This window comes from Dermacentor variabilis, chromosome 9 (assembly GCF_050947875.1).
Source record: "Dermacentor variabilis isolate Ectoservices chromosome 9, ASM5094787v1, whole genome shotgun sequence".
NCBI classification, from domain to species: Eukaryota; Metazoa; Arthropoda; class Arachnida; order Ixodida; family Ixodidae; genus Dermacentor; species Dermacentor variabilis.
The window spans coordinates 52,544,655-52,569,590 of record NC_134576.1 but is presented as its reverse complement, the minus strand read 5'-3'; the positions used below and the strand labels follow the sequence as shown (position 1 = coordinate 52,569,590).

General features: G+C 45.0%; 1 protein-coding gene across 8 annotated transcripts in view; it reads right to left on the bottom strand.

The window, feature by feature from the left end:
* Window positions 1–14,002, bottom strand: part of LOC142592692 (uncharacterized) — a 106,527-nt gene extending 92,525 nt beyond the window's left edge. For 2 of the 8 annotated variants that reach the window (XM_075704266.1, XM_075704262.1), the window contains exons 1-3: window positions 12,928–13,467; window positions 12,669–12,853; window positions 3,981–4,290 (exon numbers count right to left, since the gene is read on the bottom strand). The gene's annotated coding sequence lies outside the window, so the exon portion shown is untranslated. The other 6 variants (XR_012830774.1, XR_012830773.1, XM_075704268.1 and 3 more) reach the window with 6 other exon arrangements.
* Window positions 14,003–24,936: the final 10,934 nt, after the last annotated feature.

Below are 24,936 nucleotides of genomic sequence, written 5' to 3'. Positions count from 1 at the left end.
ACAATGAATGAATGAATGAATTTATTTCTCCTGTTTACAACAGAAAGGAAGCCGAAGCTAAAGGCCATGTGGCCTGACGAAGGCTTCTGCTCCCACAGCAATTCGGCACGCAAGCCGTACGCAGCAGTATGTATCATACATACATACTGAAATCAACTGGATAGTCGCGAGACAATAGTGTTTTCGTGAAGCGAAACATGTATACAAGAAATATGAGCAACCAACATGATAATCAAAGCACGATGCATTTTGTTTGAAACCAACCACAACCAGAGAACAAAAAAAGAAAAGACTGACAATTTATGTTGGGGTTCTACTCAGACGAACTCAATATTGTTCAGGATGAGAAAATTTTTGAATGATTTATTCGAATATTCTATAATTGCATCTTCAAAATCACGTAGGCGATTTAGTAGTGAAGGTGCCTGGTAACTGACTAGTTGTTTTCCGTAATTGGTTCTTATTTTTGGTGTTCTCATGTTATGTTGTCGAAGGCTGTAATGCGGATTGGTGGGTGCATTCAAGATGTACTGCGATTTGTTTTGTTTAATGTATTGCAGCAGCCTGTGATAATACACCTGGTTTGCCTTTAACATAGAATGTTTCGTAAAATGTGGTGTAGTTCTAAAGTTTTGTACAGGGCCATAGTATCCCTCGAATGCGCGTAGGACTCTTTTTTGTAGCACTATCAATTTATTATAATTTTTTGCGAAGTAGTGCCCCAAACTAAAGTACAGTAGGTTAATCTAGAATAAAAGAGTGCGTAGTATAAAGAACTTTTCAACCACGGAGGAACCAGAGTACTCAGTTTGTATAAACAACCAACAGTTCTGCTTAGTTCGATAGCGAGTTTGTCGATGTGAATGTTCCAGGCCAAGTCCTCTTGGAACCACACTCCTAGAAATTTTTGACATTTTACCTGTTCTATCAGCCCATCTTCAAAAAGAATAGCCGCGTTGCAGTTACGCGGTTTATCAGTAGGAGCAAATATCATATATTTTGTTTTGGAGGAATTCATTTGTAGCTTATTATGTTGTAACCAGCAAGAGAGTCGCTTCAGGTAATTGTTAACTTTTGATTCGAGGTCTACTATAGTAGCAGCTTTAAAGAATATGTTAGTGTCATCTGCATACATAACTAATTCGGGAGAGTCGGGGATATCATACAGATCATTAATATATATTATAAATAGAAGAGGTCCAAGTATTGATCCTTGTGGAACACCCGTTACGATTTCCGCGTAAGATGAAACATCATTGTTTATACTGACATATTGATAGCGATTGGTTAAATAATGTCGTAGAAGTTCCAATACGATACCTCGTACACCGCACTGTTCCAATTTGCTAATTAATAAACTGTGGCATACTGAATCAAAGGCTTTCCTGAAGTCTACAAATAAACCTAATGTGTACATTCTATTTTCAATATTTTTTATTATTTTATGTTTGATATTAAGAAGAGCTGCTTCACAAGATTTATTTTTTTTTTGGAATCCATACTGCACGTCACTAATTACACTATATTTACTGAAAAATCTTTGTAGTCTAACATCCAGGGCACTCTCGAACACCTTTGACAGAACAGGTAAGACAGATATCGGCCGGAAATTTGTCATTAAATGTTGATCACCTCCTTTGTAAATAGGGCATACACGTGCTATTTTAGGAAATATACCGCTTCCAAACATTCTTTTTATGATGTGAACAAGGACAGGTGCAATTATATCCGCAATGTATTTCATTGGTACTGGTTTCACATCATCGTACCCAGCAGAGACGGTGTTTTTTACTTTAAACAGCAGTTGCACAACTTCAGCAGGTGTAACAGGTGTAAGTATCACTGAGTTAGTAAGACTGAATTTATTCACTGTATATGTGGCCGTGGGCTCCCCCCTGTCGGGATGCTGGGTGCTGGAGATGAAATATTCATTCAGAGCAGCTGCTGCTTCTCTGCCTGTCAACACGCCAGTGGCTGTCTTTATGCTAATCTCCGTGTTCCGTCTTTTCGTAAATGTTAACTCTCTAACTTCATTCCAAACTTTCCTAGGGTCATATTTTATTTTACCAAATAGCCGTTCATAGTACTAAATTTTTGCTTGCTTTAATGCACTGTTGACCTTATTTCTGTATTTTTTGTAATCAGTCAACAATTGCACACTACTGCATTTTACAAACAAGTGATACATTTTGTTTTTTCTTATCATTTTTAGCAAAGCAGCATTTATCCAGGGTTTTCGTATTTTCTTGCTCCTCTGATTGCAAAATTTCAACGGAGACTCTAGGTCGTAGCACGTAATCATTTTATGAAAGAAAAATTCGTACGCTGCATTTGGATCTTGTTTTTTAAATACAGATGACCAGTCTGTTGACAGGATCAGGGCACGAAAATTTTCTAATGCGCTTGCGTGGAAACTGCGAATCTGCGCTTTCTTTCCTGCTTCCCCTCTTTTGTGCGCGTGAGGAACGAAACAAACTGCAGGCAGATGATTACTTATATCAGCGGTTAACAGTCCCGCAAGGCAGTCGGTTGGGTGTACATTGGTTATGCATATATCAAGCAAGGTAGCTGTTTGCGCCGTTAGCCTCGTGGGTTCCGAGATTAGGTTTGTGCACATGAACAAATTGATGAGACCAGCAAACTGTCTAGTTGATATGTCGTCCGACAACATGTCTATACTTACGTCACCCATTATGATAAAGGGGGAGGACGAATGGCTCAGGAAATGTAGTACCTGCTCTAGGAAATCAAAGAACGTCAGTTTGTTTCCCAACGGCGGGCGATACATAACCACAACTGTGACATTTTCTAAGCGCACCATTATACATTCTATATTGTTCGTTACACGTGAAAATTCTGAGATTACCTCACGTACAAGGCACTGTTTAACATAGACAGCCACACCACCTCCTCTGCACTTTGTTCTTACTAACCCATGGTATGTGTAATTTTCACAGTACGGGGGGTTATCATTCACAGTAAGCCATGTTTCACAATACAATAAGATATCAAAATTGTGGATGATTGACGCAAATAAGCAATTCAGTTTGTCCTCTTTGTTTTTTATGCTCCGCACGTTTAGGTGAAACATTTTTAGCAATTTACTGGTATGAGACACTAACTTATTGAAAGACTGAACATCATAATATGTGCAGTTCATACGGTGAGACTAACTTTCAAAAAGGAAAGAAGAGAAGCAGGCCATGACGTTCACGTTGTCATCTTATCAATGTCATCCATACTGGCGATTCGAATAGCTGGTGAATTTTCGTCCTTGCGTACGAACACTTTGCCGCCGGCCGTCCATACGAACCGCCGTCTCAATGCCTTCTTTCTTACTACTGCGGCACCTAGAAGTCGTTTGCCATACCGTGTGAGGTGTTCGTTTACGAACACCTTTGTGGGCGATTGAAAGCCCAGTGTTATTGTATCCATTCTGCTTTTTTTAGCTTTGCTAAGGAAGGCATTCCTCTTGGTTCTGCGGACAAGCCAAACAATGATATTTGCTTCATCATGTCGAGCAGTAGGCACTCAATGGCAGATGTCGATATCAGCCTCTGAGACCTCTTCCTTAATCAGCTCGCCAATTTGCCTCACAACGACTAGTGGTTCGCCTTCAAGTGGAATGCCCTTTATCTCAATGTTATTTGAACGTTGATATTGTTCCAGTTCCTCAATTCTGTATGATAGCTTGGCATTCTCAGTGCGAAGATCCTGGTTTAGTTTTAGAACCTGCTGTATTTCTGTTTTCAGCTCAGTGACCTCTTGAAACTTATCTTTTATGGTCCTAAAGTCTGCCCTGAGCTCCCGCCTCAAGTCTTCAATGGCCTTAGCCTCTTTCGACATTGCACAGCAAAAGTGTGCGTCAATACACTAACAACACCAGTAACAAGAATGAAACAAGTACAAGAAAGCTGATAGGTTCGGCAGCAGTGCACAGATTCTATGACTTATCGACTAAATAAGGATATTCCGCTCACCTGCAAAAGCAGAGGCAAAAATTAGATGTGGCTCCGTAGTGCACTGCTGCCGAACTGTAACAGGTGCTCGCTCCGTTGGCGGTTTTATGCTGTGGTCTGGCGCTCGTTCGCCCCTTGCGCAGTCGCCGAAGAGTAGCTCCGGCCACGTGACTCCGATCACTGTTGTGGTGCAGACACACGCGGCACTGTAGACGTCAGAAGGGGCGATAGCACGTTGGTCGAGTCCGGTTTCGGGCTCGACCAACGAGGGCACCACCAGAGGGCGCCAGGTCATCCGTCTGGCAAAGCAATGGGAGAACCATGGTCGCTTCTGCGATCACACAAGCAGACTACGTTGCAGTCGACCGGTATACGTAGCATGCTAAATTTAAATACTTTCCGTAAATGGTGTCTGCATTTATGAACTAGGACACTCACAAAACACAATGTCAATTGATATATAATTTGCAAAACTAATTAAAACAGACAGCTAGGGTAGATGAATATTGTAGACTCAGCTTGCATATTTCAAATCACACATCATGCAGTGTTCCTGGTCGCGTACTCACAAACAAACGCTCGTCTGCTCGTTCCGTTTCGTATGCAAGCATATTTTTCTGTTTTCAAAGTAAATTGAAACTCGTCAGGAGGAAAAGCCCGGGATTAACACCTGCTCTGTGGCAGGTGGATACTATTAGATTCCTTTCACACTGCATCAGCAGTGGTTGTCAGGTTTTTCTAAAGAAAAAGAATTCTCCATGACGAATGATGTCACGATCTCGCGAAATTTCGCTCCGCAATATGGAGCGTGAGGGAAAGAATACAGCTGATGTGCCCAAAGTGCCCGATCTAAAGAAGCCTGGAGTTGTTCTAATCGAGCAGGAACCACGCGCAGTGCACAGTCACACAAACACACACGCACAAAGCCTTTACAAACCCAGCGGTTGCCGTCCACATAAAGAAGTACGAACACGATAGGAAAAACCACAGCAAACAATCGGCGAACCCCGCATGACCTCCGCGATAACAGTAACCGTTGATCGCGGAGGCTCTATGTGGCGCCTTTAAGGCTGTGCTTGCAAGCAATGACCTCAGGCTTCAGCATCAGGTGACGCTCTAGCAGCTCGGAGTGCTCCAGCAGCCAAAGCCGTCGTGGCAAAAACAGCCACTTTGTCGCTTACAGACGACACGCTCCCTTCTTCCAGTAAACCATGGACACAGGTGCTCCCTAGCGTTGCTGCCTTATGTTATTCATATATATATATATATATATATAGTTCACTATCGCCAACGCAAGAGCCTTCATGCGCGTTTTTACTGGCACCCCCGTTATGTGGTTGCTATGCCACTAGGGGCCCTGTAACGTAAAACTGTTACAATGCGTTTTTATTGCAATATCCTGACGTCAAATTTGCGTAACCGCTGACGCAAACATCGGGTGGTCACCCGCAGGGTTGTCTTAAACAGGCCAATAAAACGCTATCCTCGTTTATAGGAGGTCACATTTCTTTGCTTTAAAAACAAAAGCATTGCCTACACTGAGCGGCTTGTCTTGTCTAATTGGCTAATAAGAGGAGGGGAGCACGCTCATGTGGAGAGGAATTCAATGGGGCCGAGCCAGTGCACTGAAAATCGTTAACCGGATGAAGAGGGTGGCGCTGGCATCTAACATTGGTCTGTTTTTACTTAGCATGCCGTGGCTGGTCGAAAATCGCGGCTGTAGGCAACGGAAGGTTAAGAATGCTGCTAAAAAGTATCCTCAGCAAAGGAAAGTTGGTTGAGCGAGGGCGTAAACGTGCCGAACATACTCAAAAAGGTTACACGGCCACCAGAAAGTTTTATTGAACGCAAATAAACCCATGCTCTCCAGGAGGTACGAGTAGCCATTTCCTAAACGATCGGTGGCTGCCATCTTTTATTCCTTTCGGAACGGGGCAGCCTGCGGCTATTCCGAGAAAAATTCTGCTTTGTTCGGCATAATAATGCAGGCGTAACGCGTACACGTCACTTTGACATGGTAGGCCTTTGCGGTTTTGTGGCGCCGCGTGACAGTCATCTGGTGTGTCTGCAGCCTGAAATCTTTGGCTAATAGCCGAGGGCTAACGTCGACAAGCGTGGAATCAGAAATAACTAATTTTCTTTTGTTCAGTCCGATCATTCATAACCAGAGTGTACACGTCATATCAGATGGCGAGCTATCGTGGTTTGGGTGACGTCGCGTGGCTGACAGATGAAGTGGGGGTGGGCAAAAAATTTTTGACCAATCGCGGAGGGCTGATTGCAGTATTCTAGTAGAAAAAATGGAATATCTTTAAGTTATAGCGCCCTAGGAGGCGCACTGTGTTGCGGGGTTCTCTTATAGTGCAACACCAACGTGGCTATCTTCCCATTTCAGCGACACTCTGAGGACTTAGGGACGATCACGACTGGCGATATTACCTCCTTCCCGTGACGCAATGCTCAACTAGCCAATCAGTTAATACGGCTTTGCTCTTCCAGTCAAAATTTGGCAGTTTCGCCGGTGAACCATAGCATTGACTTAGCTGCATGATTTAGGGTCGCTCTTTGAAATTCTCGGGCGGCGTTCTAACCATACGCAGATGTGAATAAAGCGTAAACGACCTACGCGCGAGCACTAAATTTCTGGTAACCTTATATGGTATTACATGCCATGTAGGGCCTGTAATGAAATCGCAGAGACGCCGCTATGCAGCCCGCAAAGTGCCGTGCCAGTAAAGCTAGGTTAGTGTCACTTTTGAGCACTAATATTGTTGTCTATTTTTCAAATTTTATAGTCTGAGACGTTGTAAGATAAAGGGCGTGTGCTATGAATTGTATGTTTCATGATATGGGTTGCTGTTCTCCAAATCACGAGGAATAATTTTCTTAATAACGCAAGATATGGTATGAAAAAATTTAGAGCTTAAATAGCGTCGCCAAGTAATCTGCACTTACGTGATGGATCAGCACATAACTTATGTATACCTAAGTATATGCGTGGGCCCAATTCGACGCCGACGTTCAATCTCGCCGACGCTATACTCACGGAAAACTTTCTGTGGTAATGAAGAGAAAGCTGCCGAGGAAGTGCGCGCAGAAAAAAAAAAACGTTCGCATTAGCTTGCGCATTAGCTTAAGCTGGGGTAAACAAGGCAATCGCGTGATTCACGACAGCTAAGTAAGACAAAATGCATCACCTGAGTAATGTTCGTTTATACTGCGCAGTTTCCCTTCCGCGTCTGGCCAAACGCGAAACTGCTGCACGTGGAAGGTGCGTCGTTCAGCTTCTGTTCCTAGAAACCAAACGCTCTGCTAAAATGCTGCTACACAGCTTAGCCCGGTGACACATGCGCTGAAGCTCCCACCACGTAGCTTTCGCTTCACTGCGACAGAAAATTGCCCAAAAGTATAGTGTCTTACTAGGTTCTTTCAGTCAAAAGTTTTAGCACATCATTGCTTACGCTCTGCTACGCTAAAATTGCATGCGCACAGGTGATAGCGCTACTGATACTCTAAACTGCATTGATCGCCTTATTAATGAGTAGCATTCTATGGCGACTACCCCCGTGTGACATCTTTCGCATAGCAATACATAGCTAGGGCTCCCTAGAAAATACATAGGGTTGGTGTGGGCCAACTTGAATTTGCAAGAGGGTCAGTCTATATTTGGGCCTATGTGGGTCACTCTATGACGTGGGCGCGAATCAGCCTAAATTTGGGGAGTGATTTGAGGGCGTGAAAATCTAAATTTGGGCTTGGGGCAACTAGAAATTTGAGGTGGCGCAAGCTAAATTTTTGGGTGAGCCAACATCTCCAGTTTGGAATTTGGGGTGGGACTATCTAAATTTGGAGAAGGGCCAAATTGAATTTAGGGGTGAGTTAACCTAAATTTGGAGGTGGGCTCACTTGAACTTTGAGTTGGGCCAATTAACAGGGAAGTAAATGCGCAAACAAGGTTTAATATAGGGAAAGAAAAGTAGGAGACGAGCCAGGGAACATTGCGCATTGAATTACAACACTTTGAATTCCTGTGCCATTTTTTTTTATCAAGCGCGTTTCCGAGGGAACCTAACGAAGTGTTGTGCAGTTTGCTGTAAATCACGCAGAAACAAAGTAGGTGCACTACCCCCGTCACGCGGGGAAATTGAGTCTCATTTTGGGCGCGTAGACCTCCGCCTTAGCGTCTAGTGTAATTCACAGGCTGTCACACGAGAACGCTTAGTGATGATCGCTGTAGAATGCACACGACAGCGAGTGTGTTCGGCGAACTCACTTCACTGCGTCGAAATGTGCAGCATCGATAACAACGCTTAAAAGATACACCTACAAATATTTAAAGTAGATTCGCTAGTACTTTTAATCCCGTTTTTTCGTGAATGAGAATGTTAGGAGCTAATATAATTTTCTGCACTGTAAAATAAAGCTAATTTACTATGCTCGATCTCAATCTGTTTAGGTGTAATGGTCTCGTAGTTCTCAATGCTTGCGTATGCTTGTACTGGCCACCCTAACTGTGCAGCCGCCGTCGTTTGTCGCTAGTTGTTTGGACCGAAGTAGAGTGCATTAATGAAGGCACTGCTGGACGTGGAGACAAAGGCACTCACGCGCGGCGTGCCTCTGTAGTGCAGCTTCTCGATGTTCCGGATGGTGACAAGTTCGTCGTTGTGGTAAAAACGCCGCATAGTTCGTTCGTTTCGTCTGAATGGCGCAAGCACTCGTCGAGCACCCGCAAGGTGGAGAGCTGCGCTTGCTGAGCTGCCGGCTAAATACAGCGTAGTAATGCTTGCTTGCTGTCTTCCTGTATCACGGCGCATACCCACTACGTGGGATGGGCCAAGAAGCCGGCACTTAAGCGGGTGGGGCGGGGGAAGAAAGCTTGAGGGAAAAAGTACATGCGAAGGAAGAGTTAATGTTGTACTGTGAAACAAACTAACGTTAAAGCCATTTTTTGTCCTTTAGCAACAACGTGTGCTTCTTCAAAGGAGAGTAAACAAGAAAGTAAAAACGATTATTCAATTTCGATTGGAATTTTTTGAAATAATTATGAATAAATTAGTTAATTAACCCGGTGTTCTGCTTGTGTCACAAAGAAACTCGCATACGGCTTTGCCTTAGCCCTGTGGCTAAAACCCAATGTAGATGCCCCAAAGGAGACAACGTTTTCTTTGTCCAAAGCGAAGCCTAATTTTCGGAATATAATTTCAGTATTTCTTCCTCTGGGTTTAAGGTCGACGCCAGGTCAATAATAAATGGGAAATGGGTTCCAAGTTCCTTGCAGAAATGGCACAGAGGCGAGGGTGCCAGATCAGACCTATGTAAATAAAAATTTAATGGTAATACACGTCATCGTAACTTTGTGAGCGAGATTTCCAATTTAAGGGGATTACGGTAGCGCGATTAAAAGACGGGACAAAAGAAGACACATAGGGACACACACAGCGCTGCGTGTGTCCCTATGTGTCTTCGTTTGTCCCGTCTTTTAATCGCGCTACCGTACTCCCCTTGAAGATGCATTACCAACAAGCCCACATTGCAACCCTCGTGAACTTTATTCCCATTTAAGGCTGGGACACCATTGCTTGTTCCAAGCGTGAAGCAAATAGTTTAGTTCTTTTATTTGGAACGTCTGTTTCGCAGAGTTATATTAAAGAAAAATTTTCTTAATCTAGCCGCCGTAATATAAGCAGAAGTCGGCAGAACATATATGACTGGGCCACCTAATAATGTTCCGGCAAGTTCGCAGCCACCTCATTTAAAAAGAAACCAAGGTAACTTGGTACCCATATCAAGGGCATCAGACGTGAGGTAAAAGGGATTAATGATTCTAGTGAATTGAAAAGATTGTCTGAGGATGAGGCGAGTGCTGTGCACAACGAATTACCTCATTTGCACAAAAGTTTATTCTAAAAGCTGTCTTTTTACTATTACACACGCTTATAATGAACATCAAGCTTAAAGTAAGAAAAATGTGTGGTAACTACTCATTAGTCGTTGCCAGGAGATCAATTGCAAAAGACACTTCCTTTTCTCGTCTAGCAGCACGCCGTCACAGTGAAGCTCAGTGCGATGCAGTACACTTGCTCGAATGGACGCCAAATTTAACCCGTGTGACACGGGCATCAATCCGATCAATCGGTTTCATAGCGGAACGGGGGCAGCGTTTTGCGTTCCACTGCCGGTATCAGCATTGTGGGCATGCGCGTTAGTGTACCTGAGCGGCTGTGGACAAATTGTCAGGACGCCCAGGTCTGAGCAGCGCCGATCATAGACGCTCGGCTAACGCAGTCTCTTCACCTGGTCACGCAACTGACGCGCAACACTACGGGAGCGTTTCATGTAGCGCTCACGGGGGACGCACAGCGACGCTGACGCACGTAGAAGCAACGTTCTTAGACCGTTGCGTCGAAGGACGTCGGAGCAGACGCCCACCGGACTCCACGTGCGCTAGGCGCGTACGCCCGCTTTTGCGCAAGGGTCGACTACCACTGTAGGCCTGCGAATGTTGTCGGCACAGCGTGAAGATCGCCTCCCTCTTTCTGCACAGCGTCCAGAAATATAATGGTGGGCTATATCGAAACAACCTCAACACCTTGTTTCTTTCCAGGCTCACGTTCATTTGTAACAACGACCTAATTCGCAATTCAAAAGGTACATTTCGAACTATACTCAATCGTTAGCAACAAGCTACAGAATAATTTAACCTCGTTCTCTCGTGTAATTCTGCGTAAAAGGCCAGCCTTGCTGCTTTTTCGCTACTCGTGTTCCCGTTCTTGCAATGTACATCTCTCTCCGTAAAGTGACAGCATGCTTCGTCATAGTAACAATGCCCAACATTTCAAGCGTTCCTGCGTGTCGGTCAAGTTACAAGGCTATTTAACTAACCTTACTGATTGCACAAACAAAAAATTCAAAGGTACGAATTAACTAAACGTAATTCCAGAAGTAATGGTGAACTAAGCTAAGTAATATAGCTAATTAACTAAGGTTGCTAATACCGAACATAAATAAATAACTAATAAAGCTGACTGAATCAAATATCCAACTAATAACTAACTTCACTAACTAACAATAGCTAAACTATCTAACCAAATATAACTATAAATGTCTAATTACCTTAGTAAATAACTAAATGAACAGTCAAAGTAACTCAGAAAAGTAACTGAACTACCAATTAACCAGCAAACTCAAGCTTTATATAAACTAACAAAGTTGAGCAGTTGCTTGGATAATTTATCTAAATCAAGTAACGAAATTGTTCTCTAGTAACGTAATTAGCTACCTAACATACTCAACAAATACAGTTTCTTCAGAAAAATTCGACAAAAACTCGACAAAGTCGAATAGAGACAGCCCATGGAAACAGCTTGTGCGAGGAAGGCTATACTAGGGGTAAGGGGGACTACGTCAATAATTCAATGGTGCCATGTATATTTTAAGCACAGACCTACTGCACGCAAAATTATTTCGTTCTGAAAGTTCCCGTCCCATTTTAACTCTGCAAACAAGCTGAAGTAAATGTCGGAGAGCCGCCTTTCCTCGCGAAAGATTTGCATGATCGCGTAGCCTGGATATCTGGTGTGGTATAATGATCATCATGATAATTCATTGATTTGCATGCCCTTTGAAACGTGCCGGGGAGAAATAGTCACCTAGCCGTATGGGTAAATCAGGTATTCTACGCATGCGTTTCATTGTAGCGTTCTTGCATTTATCTCCGCAATCTTTTTTTCATCCCGAAAACTTCTGCACTGGACTAGAATTAGGCCCCTTCTACGTACGCCAGCACGTCTGACCCCACCTTCTGTCCCTATGTGAAACATTCGGGAAAGTTTTGTGACCAGAAGTATCAAATAACACTAGTCTTACTGCCCCTTTCGAACACCCTATGTGGTGGCTGTGAGATGAAGACACTCGCTGTGTTGCAGGCTTTTCTTATTCATAAAGTTCACTATCCACAACGATGGTGCCTTGCTACGCGTTTTCATCTACAAGGAAAATCGACGTTTTCAGCTACAGGGAAGGAAAAAAAGTTCGTTACTCGTTCTTCTCATTCATAACACTGCTTCACGGCCGCTTTGGCTCGACGCAAACACCAAAAAAGAACGTTCGGGCTTTACGGTGCATAACCGCATATTCATGCAGAGGCAGCCTTAGTATGGGTCTCGGGATTATTTTTGGCCATATGATGTGCTTGAACGTACGCGCAAATCTAAGTAATCTATTTTAATACATCTAGTAGCTGGCATGCTTTCATCTTCAATAAACGGAAATAGCTAGCGCAGAAGAAAAAAAACTAATGAGTTGGTGGATAAACAAACAATAGAATAATATACACCAACTTTTCTTTTACGAAATACTTCAATCTAACACCAATGATGATGTTTGCAGAAGATCAAGACGGGAATGCCGCTGTGCGACTACTTTTCTACACAGCGACGCCAAGCCCGAAGAAAAAGGCGACGAAGTTGGATAAGCATAGTTCGTCTACGCGACTGTAAAGAATTAGCAGAAATGTCCCGCCGACACCTGTGATGACCCTGCAATGCGTATTGGCGCTCAGTATAAGGCCCAACAAATCCCTTGCACTGAGACGCGCCGTGTCCGGCCACATATTCTGCTACACCAATTCCGAAATTCGCCCAAATTTATAGGTGCGAGGTATGCATGCCTCGCGCTGCGTTCTAAGAAAGCTCCGAACTAAAACCTAACCTGAAATCCACGGTCGATCCACAGTCGCCATGCGCACATGCGCGCTCTTGCGGGTCCTCGGCTGCGAAACAGACGCACGTCGTGGTTCTCGCCGCCAACGCATAGATCGGGCTTCGCCGAGTACTGTCACCTTGGCGGTTTCTTTCGGTTAGCTTGCCGGGGGACCAAGAGCAGCGCGACGAGACCTGCTTTGAGACGAGCAGCAGATAATCTTAGTCACACTCACACATCGGACAGACTTGAGAAGTTTGGAACGTACCTGAAGTGCGCGAGCTCCTCAAGTTCTGGCACGTAGGCCTCCACGAGGAAAATGGCTCCGCGTGACCAGGATTCGGAACGCGCGGCGCGCTCATCTTCTGCGCCCCCTTGTGGGACGCGAGTGCTATGGCACGAGAGCTTTCTGGCGTCTGGTATGTTTTCGTCGGTTCCCGTTGTTTCGAGCGGTGAACTTTCTGGCAGGCCGATATACTGTTACACTGGCTGTATAGCCTCGCTTCTGTATAAAACTGAAAGCGGCTGGAATGCGCGTTTCCGGCAAGCTGAAGCAGAGAAATATTCCGGCCAGTGCCCGTAAAGCTAGAACGCTGTACTTGCTCAGCTGCCGAGTCAATCGAGCAAAGTCATAGAGTCTCTAAATAGGGATATGAAACTCTATGAGCAAAGCAAAATGCTGCTTCTACTTGGCATTATCGTCGTTTGGCCGCCAAGTTGACCGCGCGTCACTCGCGAGTCCGGGAGCCTGGCTTTTGAAAAATGCAAAATAGCCGTATTTTTTGGTAACGCTGCTAATGAAAGCCTCGGTGGGAGAAGGCGGGAAAGGGGGGCATTTGCAATCGAAACGCAGGGTCTAAACCCCCAATTGGGAGGTCGCAGGAGGAAACAAGACAAGTAAATGGCCATAGTGCGGAGAGGTTCAACTGATTGAGTGAGTGAACTAACTTCGTTGCAGTTCTCCCAAGGACGCGAACTCGTCGCGCACCCAGCTAGTCCCACGTCGGGACCGGCAGGCCTAGCCCAGTGGCCTGGTCGCGGGCACCCCGGACAACCAGGATTTGCTTACCTAGAGCGGGGTTAAGGAAAGCGAGTCCACATCCTCCTTGCTGAACTTTGGGTATCTCGATCCGCACTCCCAGAACATGTGCGCTATAATGGAGGTCTGCGTGCAGGACGGGTAGGCTTCGTCGCTATATACGGCGGCGTAAACTTCCTCTAGAATGGCCAGACACGGCTATGTACCGGTGTGTAATAGTCCAAGAAAAACGGCTTGCACCCTATTCAACTTGGGATGAAGGGGTGGCAAGGCCCTTCTAGACATGTAGAAGAATTTCGTAACCTCGTTGTGAGTAGCAGGAGCGTCCCTGTGGCCTCAGGGGGGAGGGCAGTTGGCGCTTCTTACAGTGGAAGTGTGGTCGGTGAGCTCGCGCGCAGTCTCGTGAGCGGGCTGATGGAGGTTCCGGAGAGCACCAGCGAGCGACCCTACGTGAACGGGAAACCAGTGAATCGAATGACCCGTGAGAGCATACGGACTCGAGACGGTAAGAAGACGAGCAGCTTGCTCGGTGAAAGAACCCTTCTGAAAAGCCCTAACTGATGTTTAGGAATCGCTATAGACCTCAGAACCACTACCGTCTCGGGCGGCTTGTTCGTCCACTTCGGGGTCTATAGTGCGAATCGAGGCGCTATTGCAATTCCTTGCCGCTGGAGTCGACCACGACGATGGCAAAGGTATTCCCATCACTGTACTCCGCGGTGTCAATGAAGCTTGCTTTGATGTCTTGCTGCTTGATCTGTTTCAGGATCGCTGCTGCCCTGGCCTTGCCCTCTTTGTCAACGGCATGGATGCTTCGGCGCACTGGGGCCACTTCTAGCTTGGCTCGAATGCACCTAGTGATCGGGGTACTGACCTTTGGGAATCGCACAGGTTGGTAACCCAGCTCTTGGAGGATGCGTCTACCAGCTGCTGTGGTGGTCAGACGAGTGAGCTATGCGCGTTCTAGGTCTTCCGCAATCTCGTCCACGGTGTTATGCACCCACAGTTGGAGAAGATCCTCGGTATGGGTCTTGATGGCTAGCCTGAGAGCTCTTTTGATTTCTTTGCGGATGAGAACGTTGAGCTAGTCTTGCTGCGCTCTGAGCCAGTTGTGCATAGTAATCGTGTACGTGAAGTAGCATAGTACTAAGGCGTTCATCAGCCTGATGAGATTGTTTTCCTTCAAGAACTGGCTCGCTTTGCAGCGTGAAAATTCTGTGTACGATCGACGCCGCATTATTAGAGCATCGAGCTGCTGTTCTCCACTGCAGAATTCGGATTCCCATAGCGGGCATGCATTATTTACTGTTATTAAGTTGACGCAAGAAAGTAAAATACCGACCTACCTTTCGCAAAGGGCTGAAAATGACAAGGAGGGCCTCGCAAAAATTGCATTTCTGGCTTGCATTGAAGGCGGTAGCTTAGTAGATATTCTCAATCCTTGCTTTTGCGGATGTTCCTGCGTTACGTGAAGAAGCCGCGGGGTCCTCGTTAAGTCGTATAATAGCACTCGTCTTTTCTTGTGTTCCTTTCTTGTGAAGTCAAAAAATGTCCCAAATATCAGCTCCTATTAGCTGAATGAGTTGCCCTACTTATATTTCACATAACGAGGGAAATATATAAATATAGTACCCTCTTAGGTCAATTCAGTGGCCCAAGCTGTCTACCAGATTGGGCCACAGTTCGTGTTCTCGGTCGTGATTTGATGTCTTGCAGGTTGTTTCATTGCCGTCATTCTAGTTTCGGGATCTGACTCTCGTCATGCCGTCGTCGTTACGCCTTTTACCCTGACCTAGTGGCCAAAGTCTTGTAATAGCTTAGCGCACTGTGTATGTGTTCGTGATGATTCGTGTATGTGTTCGGGGAGGTTACAGGTCGCACCGACATTTTTGTGTTGGTGAAACAAGCGGTAGTCTACCTGGCTGTGCGTTTGTTTGTTTGTTTGTGCGTTTGTTTTTGTGTTTCACCAACACAAAAACGTCGGCGCGACCCTGTAAACTCGCCCCCCCGCCTCCCATCAAGGGCACCCTCGCGAGCACTCTCCCCAGCACCGGTCATCCCAGCACCACGGAAGCCGTCAACAACGCCACCCCCCCCCCTCTTTCCTTTTGTTTCCCCGCACCTTTCCGTCTGTGAAGTGTCTCCCCACCTCCCGTGCTCCCCCTTCCTTTCTTTACAGAAGACGCTTTAAAAAGCGGCACACCGCCACCCCCAAAGAACAACCCCCTGAAGAAGGAGCCGAATGGACTCCGAAACGTCAGGCTAATAAAATTCAGTTATTTGGTTGGAGTCAGTCTCAAGTCCTAATCAATTTCCCAACCAGACAGGCAATTCTGTGGAAATGTTTAGCTTTTGATTTATCCTACATGCGTAATGGACAGCAACAAAAGGCCCCGGACCACTGCTGGATAAAAATGCACCGCCTGCAAGTTTTCATCAAGCGGTCATGCAGTCGAGACGTCCTGTAACGGTGATGGCGAAGTGCCGAGGACTCCAATTAACGGCTTTATTGGAGGCAGTGTACGTGGGTGCATCTGAATTGGAGTATATGACTGTCGGATACAGGTGCCCCTCATGCAGCGATGCTACAACAGCATGGCCATTGGAAGCAGGCAATTTTGAATGCTCGAAACAGAGGAGGCTCTGCTGATTACCAATCAAGACGCCTGCAAGATTTTTCAGTGGCGCTACTTCTGGAAGGGCTCAAAGGTTAAATATTGTCCTGGTTGTTGGCTTGACAAATGCCACATTGCAACGACGGTGATGTGTAGCTTCCACGGTGTCACCTTTGGACTGGCAGGGGCACGAGAATTTCATGTGCCCTTGCCTGTAGTATCAGTAGCAGTATACGGCGGAGGGCTTGAATGGCTTAGAACGCAGCACACAGTCGTACTAAAACAGACGTCCTATTGAAGAGTGCGGACCCTGTTAAATGAGGAGGCACATGTGGGCACGACCATGGTAATGAGCAGCAATCTCTTTATGTGTATTGCGTAATAGTTGATAGCGCAGCTTCTGAGGTTCGCAATATAGGCTATCTAAGTCCACAGTCTACGCCGCAGACGGCGTAGCGCCCGTAATCTTCGCCGAAGGCTAAACACGCCTCGAACGAAAGGACGGCGTCTTCCCGAGTGTGTACCTTCCAAAGTGTCTTGAGGTTATCAAGTGATCGAGAAGAATGCTACCTTACTGGGACTGTTTATTTTTTCGGTTTGTGCAGAGCAAAGTCTTGAAACTTTTATGTATTGATGCAGGCGTCCTTAGCTGGCCGGATAACACGATGGACAAAGTGGACATGTAGAAGCTGGAGCACACTTCACAAATTTGTACGATAGTGTAGCGTTTCGACAGCTTTAGAAATGGGTTTGGAAGCCACTCTTCCGATGGCGAAGAAAAGCAGTCGCTACGAAGGCAACGTGGAGCAAAAATAAAAAGAAACTCTCAAGGTTGCGAGCAGCTGCATCCAGAACTCGCCATTTAAGTATGGCATCCGGCACAATCCTTTCAACACGGAACGTGATGTTGCACCAGGCACCATTTCACTTACTGGTATTCTACGTACTGAAGCGTCGTTTGGTATCGTCACAGAGGTCAGATGCGGGATCCCTGGACTGTGTTATATGCTATAAGAATCGAACCTCACATCGTAATGACCCTGGCAGGGCACTCGGCTCAGCTCAGCGTCGCATGGGCGCACTCTACGGCGAGGCGGCCTGCTTCGGGAATGAGACGATGTTTCGACCCCGGAGAACGTGACGTGGTGCGCGTGCTTTAGTGGTGGCTGCAGCACTTGCCTGTTTGCAAGGCCTAGTCATTCAGCAGCACCGGTCAATAGAAGACACGTTGAGCCGGTAGCACGCAAGGGACTACGTGCCTAACCTTAGAAGCGGTAGCCAAGAGAACTTATACACCGCCCACAACAGTCCAAAAAGTTATCAAACACAATTAGCCACGTGATTCATGGTGCAAATGAGAGAAGTGACGACAAGTATTTCACGTGGCGCGCAGGCCATATGTGTGGTTGGACTCGCTGGCAAAGAGCGTACCGTGCCTGCGCGAGCCAAGCATGCAGAGCAACGCCAACGGTGCGAGCACATCTCGAGTGTTTATGTTCGATGGCAAGAAAATATAACTGAACCTGTAATTAAATGGTTAACACATACAAAAGGTCGTGGAAGGCAGTGCTAGCGCTATGGGAGATAGTGTTACAGGCTGAGATTCTATTTGTGCCAACAGAAACGAATAGCGCTATTCTCCCGGTGATCAAAAGTGCTAAATCACCAGGCACCTGTGCCTGAAAGACACAATGCGTACACATATGTTCCGCCAGTTTTATTTGTATTCGTGAAATAGAACGCCTTACAGAGCCAACTGCTGATTGTTGTCCGCGTAATTTGAGGCCTGAAATATATTTTTATTTTTGTTTGCTGTTTGTAGAAAAAAGTCAATATTTAGGATAGCTGCTCTTCCACATTGAATGAAAAATGTCTGCGAATGGCGCTTGGTCTTGTACACGCTGCTCCCTGATGTCTGCAAAACAACGGCACTGCAGCATAGTTTTACCGCCCATTCGCGGCTGCTGAATGGCGCTGTCCTCGATCCCTAGTTTGCCCGTACTTCTAAAGGAGTTACCCGTACTTCTACAAAAGCGGGTAAGCAATGCTTACCAGATTTGGCCATGTCGCCACATCTCTGCATCTGTGGAATGAATTTGATGCCTTTCACGTGCGACCAAACAAACTTAACCACCAGCAGAACACCAAGTACCTCACCAACTTGAATGTACCATTCGTGTAACACCGATTGGAACTGCTGCAACATCCCTTTTGTCGGCAATATTCGTAGTAGCCTACCCAAGTGTTGTCTAACCTTTTCACTAAGGAACAAATATATTGACGTAAGGCATCATATGTAATGCTATTATTACTTTCGTCTAATTGTTTTCCACATTTTGGATAGAATCGCTGTATCCTGTGGTCATGTTTCCGTCATTTATGTCAAGAAGAAGTTGTAATGCACGTTATTACTTAGCTTGAGTGTGTTTAGGATCACTTCCTTTCTTGATGTACTTATGACCATGTAAGTGGCTACAAAGGGTGATTTGTAGCCTTAAATATTTTTCACCACATTATCACATCCCTTGACTCAATATATGCCGTAGAACGCGCGTAACACACACCTTCTACTGCCCATCCTTAATGATGGCTTTACTTACGCTCATGGGATGTTTTTGAATTTTTCCTGAGCGGTGTTACATTGTGAATGCACTAAAAATATTGTATACATGCCATTCACTGTTCACATCGGTGGTAAATGCGGCCTGTTACCGAGAACACTGGCTCCAGAACTGCGCTGTGGAAGTGTATAGGGCCTTCGGACATTTCCAATCAGGGTGTATAAATAAACTGTTTGAGATTGCGCATTAAGCTCTCAGCCAAACACTTCTGGGTTAGAGGCACAGGAAGACAGAGTATGACTCTATTTTGCTGAGATAAGTAACTGTTCACTTCTAGTACACAAATACTAGCACACAATAGAGGTCTACGGCTTAGTCAAGCTGTTGATGTCGGCAGCTTTTTGTCGCTGGTCTCCAGCATCATCTGTGTATTTGATGCAAATAAACCTATTCTTATTAATATTATCATTATTAATGCAGTAGCGACGGCATGTAAGCCTAAAAAAAATAAATGCGGATAAAAGGCGGGTGCTTAAGCCGGTGGCGTCAAGTAAGCCCCGGCGGCTCCAGGAACCGGCGTCAGAGCTCGTCCACATGCAGCACTCCTGTGTGCCCATGGCCCTATTCCGCCTGCCGAAAAGACGGCGCTCACAGTTCCCTCTCACTAGCGAGCTGGGCGAGAGGAGTTGGGGGGTGGGGCGGTAATTCACGTGCCCCACCGTGGCAGAACAATGGAAGAATTTATTTATTTATTTATTTCATAATACCCCTAAAGGCCCCCGAAGGGGTATTACATAGGGGGTACCGATACATGAAAAAAATGTGAGCTTTGCGCGTTACGGAAAAAATAACTGAAGTACACAAAAGTTATACAAAATTTTTACAAAAGAAAACACAAAAGTTATACAAAAGTACGATATTTAGCAAAATACACAAGTAAACAATATACGAAACACAATATACGAAATACATTAGGCAAGTGAAACTCAGATAGAAAATACAAAACTGACAGAGAAAATAAATTAAGGGAATTAAAAAGGTACAATGTAAAAGAAGTAAAACGAGGTGTTGCTCTAAACTGCTTCAGTTGTCACGTTAACAAATTAATGAGACATGAATCCACTTGTACAATGTGCACGTAGAATGGTGAGACAATGATCAAAACAATATATACACTGAACAACGTATGAAGAAACGGTACATAATGGATATTTACATGTAACTATTGCGTAAAAGTTCCTGAAAGGTTGCGAAATCGGTTTGAGTAGCAATGTGTGATGGTAGGTTATTCCAGGCAACAATTGTTCGGGGAACGAAGGAGTTAGCATAGTTAGCTGAGCGACAACTGATGCGTTTTATCTTGAAGATATGGTCTGTGCGTGGAAAGAAGGCTGTCGCTGGTTCGAAGATACGGTGAAGGTGCGGATGATGATAAAGTTTGTGCAGCAGTGAGAGGCGGGCAATTCTGCGGCGATGAGATAAGTCGTCAAGCTGAGCGCGAGCTTTTAGTGCTGAAATGCTAGTATAGAGTGAATAATCAGAAAAAATGAAACGGACCGCACGGTTTTGCAGTGATTCGATTTCTTGGGTGATATATGTTTGAAAAGGATCCCAGATGGCTGATGCATACTCGATTTTGGGGCGTATTAATGTGATGTACGCTAGTCTGCGTAGTTTAGCTGGAGCATGCTTAAGGTTGCGTTTGAGGAGGCCTAAAGAGCGGTTAGCTGATGCCAACGTCAGGCGGATGTGATGATGCCACGTTAGATCAGACTGTAAGTGAACACCAAGGTACTTATATGAAGTTGTAAGTTCAATTATGTTGTTAGATATTACATACGATGTTGGAATACGGTGGTTGCGCCTAGTAAATGATAATAACTTCGTTTTAGCTGTATTAAGAGTCATCAACCATGTTGAACACCATGTGTTAATAGCGTTAAGATCGGTTTGAAGAATATCTTTGTCATTGTCGCATGAAATTAATCGATATACTACGCAGTCATCGGCTAAAAGTCTGATGTGGGAAGACACACAGTTAGGCAGGTCATTAATATAGATTAAGAAAAGTAAAGGGCCAAGAACGCTGCCCTGCGGAACACCGGAGGTTACTTTGGTATTGGAGGAAGTACTGCTGTTAACAGACGTATATTGTACTCTGGATGAGAGGAAATCCTTAATCCATCCAATAACGGTTGGGTGTATGTTAAGGTTCATTAGCTTCAGTATTAGTCTATGGTGAGCAACGCGATCGAAAGCTTTCGAGAAATCCAGGAAGATAGCATCAACTTGAAAGCCTAGGTCTAGGTATGAATGTATGTCATGTAAAAAGCCGGCTAACTGTGTTTCGCATGAATAACCACGACGAAAGCCATGTTGGTAATCAACAATAATTTTGTGCTCTTCTAAGTAGTTAATGATTTCAGTATACAAGATGTGTTCAAGTAATTTACAAATAGTACTAGTTAAGGAGATGGGGCGGTAATTTAATGGGTGAGTTCGGTCTCCGGACTTAAAAATGGGTATGACTTTTGCCACCTTCCAATCGTGCGGAATAGTGTTAGTTGATAAAGACTGCGAGAAGAGTGCACATAATATAGGTGATAAACTAGGTGACAAATGTTTTAACACTTTATTATTAATGCCAGTGTGATCAGAGGCGGAAGAAAGTTTAAGTTTATTTAGTAAAGAAGAAATACCTGCTTCACTAACAATTATTTCTGGCATTGATATGTTAATGAGATTGTCAAGGGTTGGTGAAGATATGGTGTCTTCCTGTGTAAATACAGATGAAAAAGCGCTATTCAATAAATCAGCACATTCCGAGTGGTGGACCATATCACCGTGCTCATCAACTAGTGTTAAATCGGGATAGCTCTTCGGGTTTATTACGCGCCAAAAACGTTGAGGATTGTTAGTGAGCATAGAATATAGGTCATGGGCAAAGAAATGTCGTTTAGATGATTTTAGCAGTGACTGATATTGCTTATCGCAGGTCTTATAACGGTGCCAGGAATCTGAGTCGCGGGCTTTATCGGCTTTACGATATAAACGCTTTTTCTTATTATTAAGGCGCCGAAGCTTTACGGTAAACCACGGGGCTGTCGGGGTGCAGGCTATTTTGGTTAGAGGAACGAATCGATTAATTAGTTCAGTAAGAGTGGTTTTAAGTTCAGCCCAGTTATGTTCGATGGTTTGAAATTGGCATCTATTGAGGAAATGTAAAGAGAAGTCATATAGCGCGGAGTTTATGCTGTCAAAATCCGCTCTATTGTAACATCGGATGTACTTATCAGAGCATGGACGTCTTGGAATGGAAACTGCAAGATTACATGTTATGATATCATGGTCAGATAGCCCATCTTGATGAGTCAAGTCGAAGCACACGTCAGGATCAGTGGTTAATACTAGATCTAAAATATTAGCGGATGTAGCCGAAGATCGCGTAGGACGGGTGATAAGCTGTGTTAAAGAAAAGTCGAGACATGACTACGCTTGAATGCTTGAAGAATGCTTGAAGATATTTATCAGCTTTGAGTTAGGATACGTCTGTAGCATCAATGCTCTCTGCAACTTCGCAGCTCCTTGTAACGTCATGCTTGAAGCCTTGGAAAAGTAAAATGAGTAAAAAATTACCGTGAGTTGGAACCAAGAAAACTCCGGCTCCGAAGGGGATCCTTTAACGTTATTGCACAATCAAACTTTTTTTATTACATGGGAAAGAAAAGTGAAAAATATCACTTTACTTTGGTTAACAAAATTCATGTTAGCACAAGTTAACAAAGTTCACAAGTTAACACACTCACTCAAACGTAAGATAGACGTATGCAACCATCAGCATACCGTTCGGTGCTGGTTCCAGTGCAGCAGTCCCTTTTCGTACATACGTGGTGCCGTTTTATGAAACAATGGGTACTTTCAATCAAAGGTCATGCATGGAAAAGAAAAAGCCATGTTTAACGTCGAGCTCTAGCTCCTCGAACGGTGTTTAAATACGCCGAGGCCACAAGGCGCGATGCTGCTGCTGCGCAGCAAGGATCGCCTTTTGGCAGATACCAGGCGGGTCACATTATATGACAGATACAGGCGTGTTTTACTTGGTGTTAAAACATCTTTGCGCAAAAAGATTTGTTGGCACTGTATCATAGCTTAACTTTGCATAAAAGATTCAGGGGCGCTGGCTATGCCTGAACGGGATAAAACTTGCCGTTGTAGGAAAACAAATGAATAAACATAAAGAAAACGTTAGGTCTCATGTTAAGCCGACTTTCCTTAACATCAAATCAAATAGGTTTATGATGCCATCGTAGAGGCGTAGCCTAAATTTATATTATTTCTGCCTTATTGCAGAAATCTTGCGATATATGTTATAATTTAAATCATCTGCAATGTTCACATTTAACAATGCACCACCCACACGTTATCAATACCACAATGCGAATCAGGAGATTGCACAGTGTCCGACGTCTATGCAGCGATGTCACGATGACAAAGGTGGTACTCGAGTACAAGGCTTGTCGAGTAAAGAGTGGTGATAGCATGTGCACGTACAGAGAAGTTTCACATTGGAAGCAATGTACATGTGGGGAAACCGCTCAGAGTTAAGGGATTTATTTTATATATTTCAACAAAGTATGAGACGCAATAACATGCAAGCATGTTTGCTGTTCAAAACTGCACAGTAGGTTGATCGCATGAAGAGAGACAGCTCATTCTGTGGAAGGGACCAGCAGGCTGGTCACGATCTGAGTGGGTATTTTGTAGAAGGGAGGGTCACACTCAATGAGAATATGGTGGGAACATCGATCGGGGGTTTGCTCTTTCTTCTTCTGGTTTGGTAGCTGCAGGCTTGGTTCTGCAGAAAGCTGCCCAATGTGATATGTTTTTTTTCTCGTGCTGCACAATGCTATCAATATAAGAGATCATCTTGTTCAATACTGATCATTAGAATTAAGTGGCGGTTATGTTCCTCAAAGAAATCCTGACAGCTGTTTCATTCTTTTCTTATCAGATCTAATGAAACCGCTGCTAGCCTCGGTATTATAATTTTTCTCCGGGAAAAGAGGGTTTTAAAGGGTTCTCTGTTGCTATAACTACGGAGTTAGGCATGTTCTGTTGTCACCGCCTTTCTGTGTCACCGCCTCTCTGTGGTCCTCATAAATGTGCTGAATGTCTCCATAATTGACGTCCTTATCCATATTTTTACCATTGATATTATCTCCCGAAGTGCCTCTGCATCATATCCTTGAATTTCACGTGCAGTGACGTATTCTGACGTAATAGTTCTGAGGAAACCCGCAAGGCGGAGAGAAGTGCTCAATAAAGGGAAAATGAGACATCCAGCCAAACGTAGCAAAGTGCTACAAAGAAAAACCATAGGCTTCCTCGAAAGAAAACCGTCGCAGTCGAGGAAGAATTTGGTCTAGTCCGGGACTCGAACCCGAGACCGCCGCCTTTCCGGGGCAGCCGCTCTACCTTCTGAGCGAACCAGGCAGTGCGCAGATGGCACTTAGCAGATGACACTTGGTAGCACTTAGCTACTTTTGGGCGGGTGTCTCATTTTCCCTTTATTAATTACTTCACTCCGCCTTGCGGGTTTCCGCAGAACTATTACGTCAAACTCTTGCTTGCTGCGGACGCGTCTGCGCCAGCTTCCGCCTTCTCGCCAATTTAAATGTGCCTTTTGCCCAGTTTTGTGCCTTTTCTACCAGGAATCGGATTCTTGAAGTACTTTTCTACCTAAGGAGACCACATTTCGGCAAGTGCGTGACCTCTGTACTTTTCTACGAGTGATTTCATCTCTCGCCGCGCCGCCTCGGGCTCTAAGCTTAACAGCGAGTACGGCCGCCGCCGTTAACGCCCGTCTCGACTCCAACCAAGCCGCCGCCGACCCCAGACCTCCCCGAGCCCACCCCGGCGGTGGGGGCCTCCAGCGATCACAACAAACGAGCCTTCCACCCATGAACGACCCTACAGCGATGGCATACGAAGTCAATGGCCAAGACATGAGCCCGGAAGACTTCACCGCAGACGCTGGGTGGACTATCGTGGCGCCGCGACCG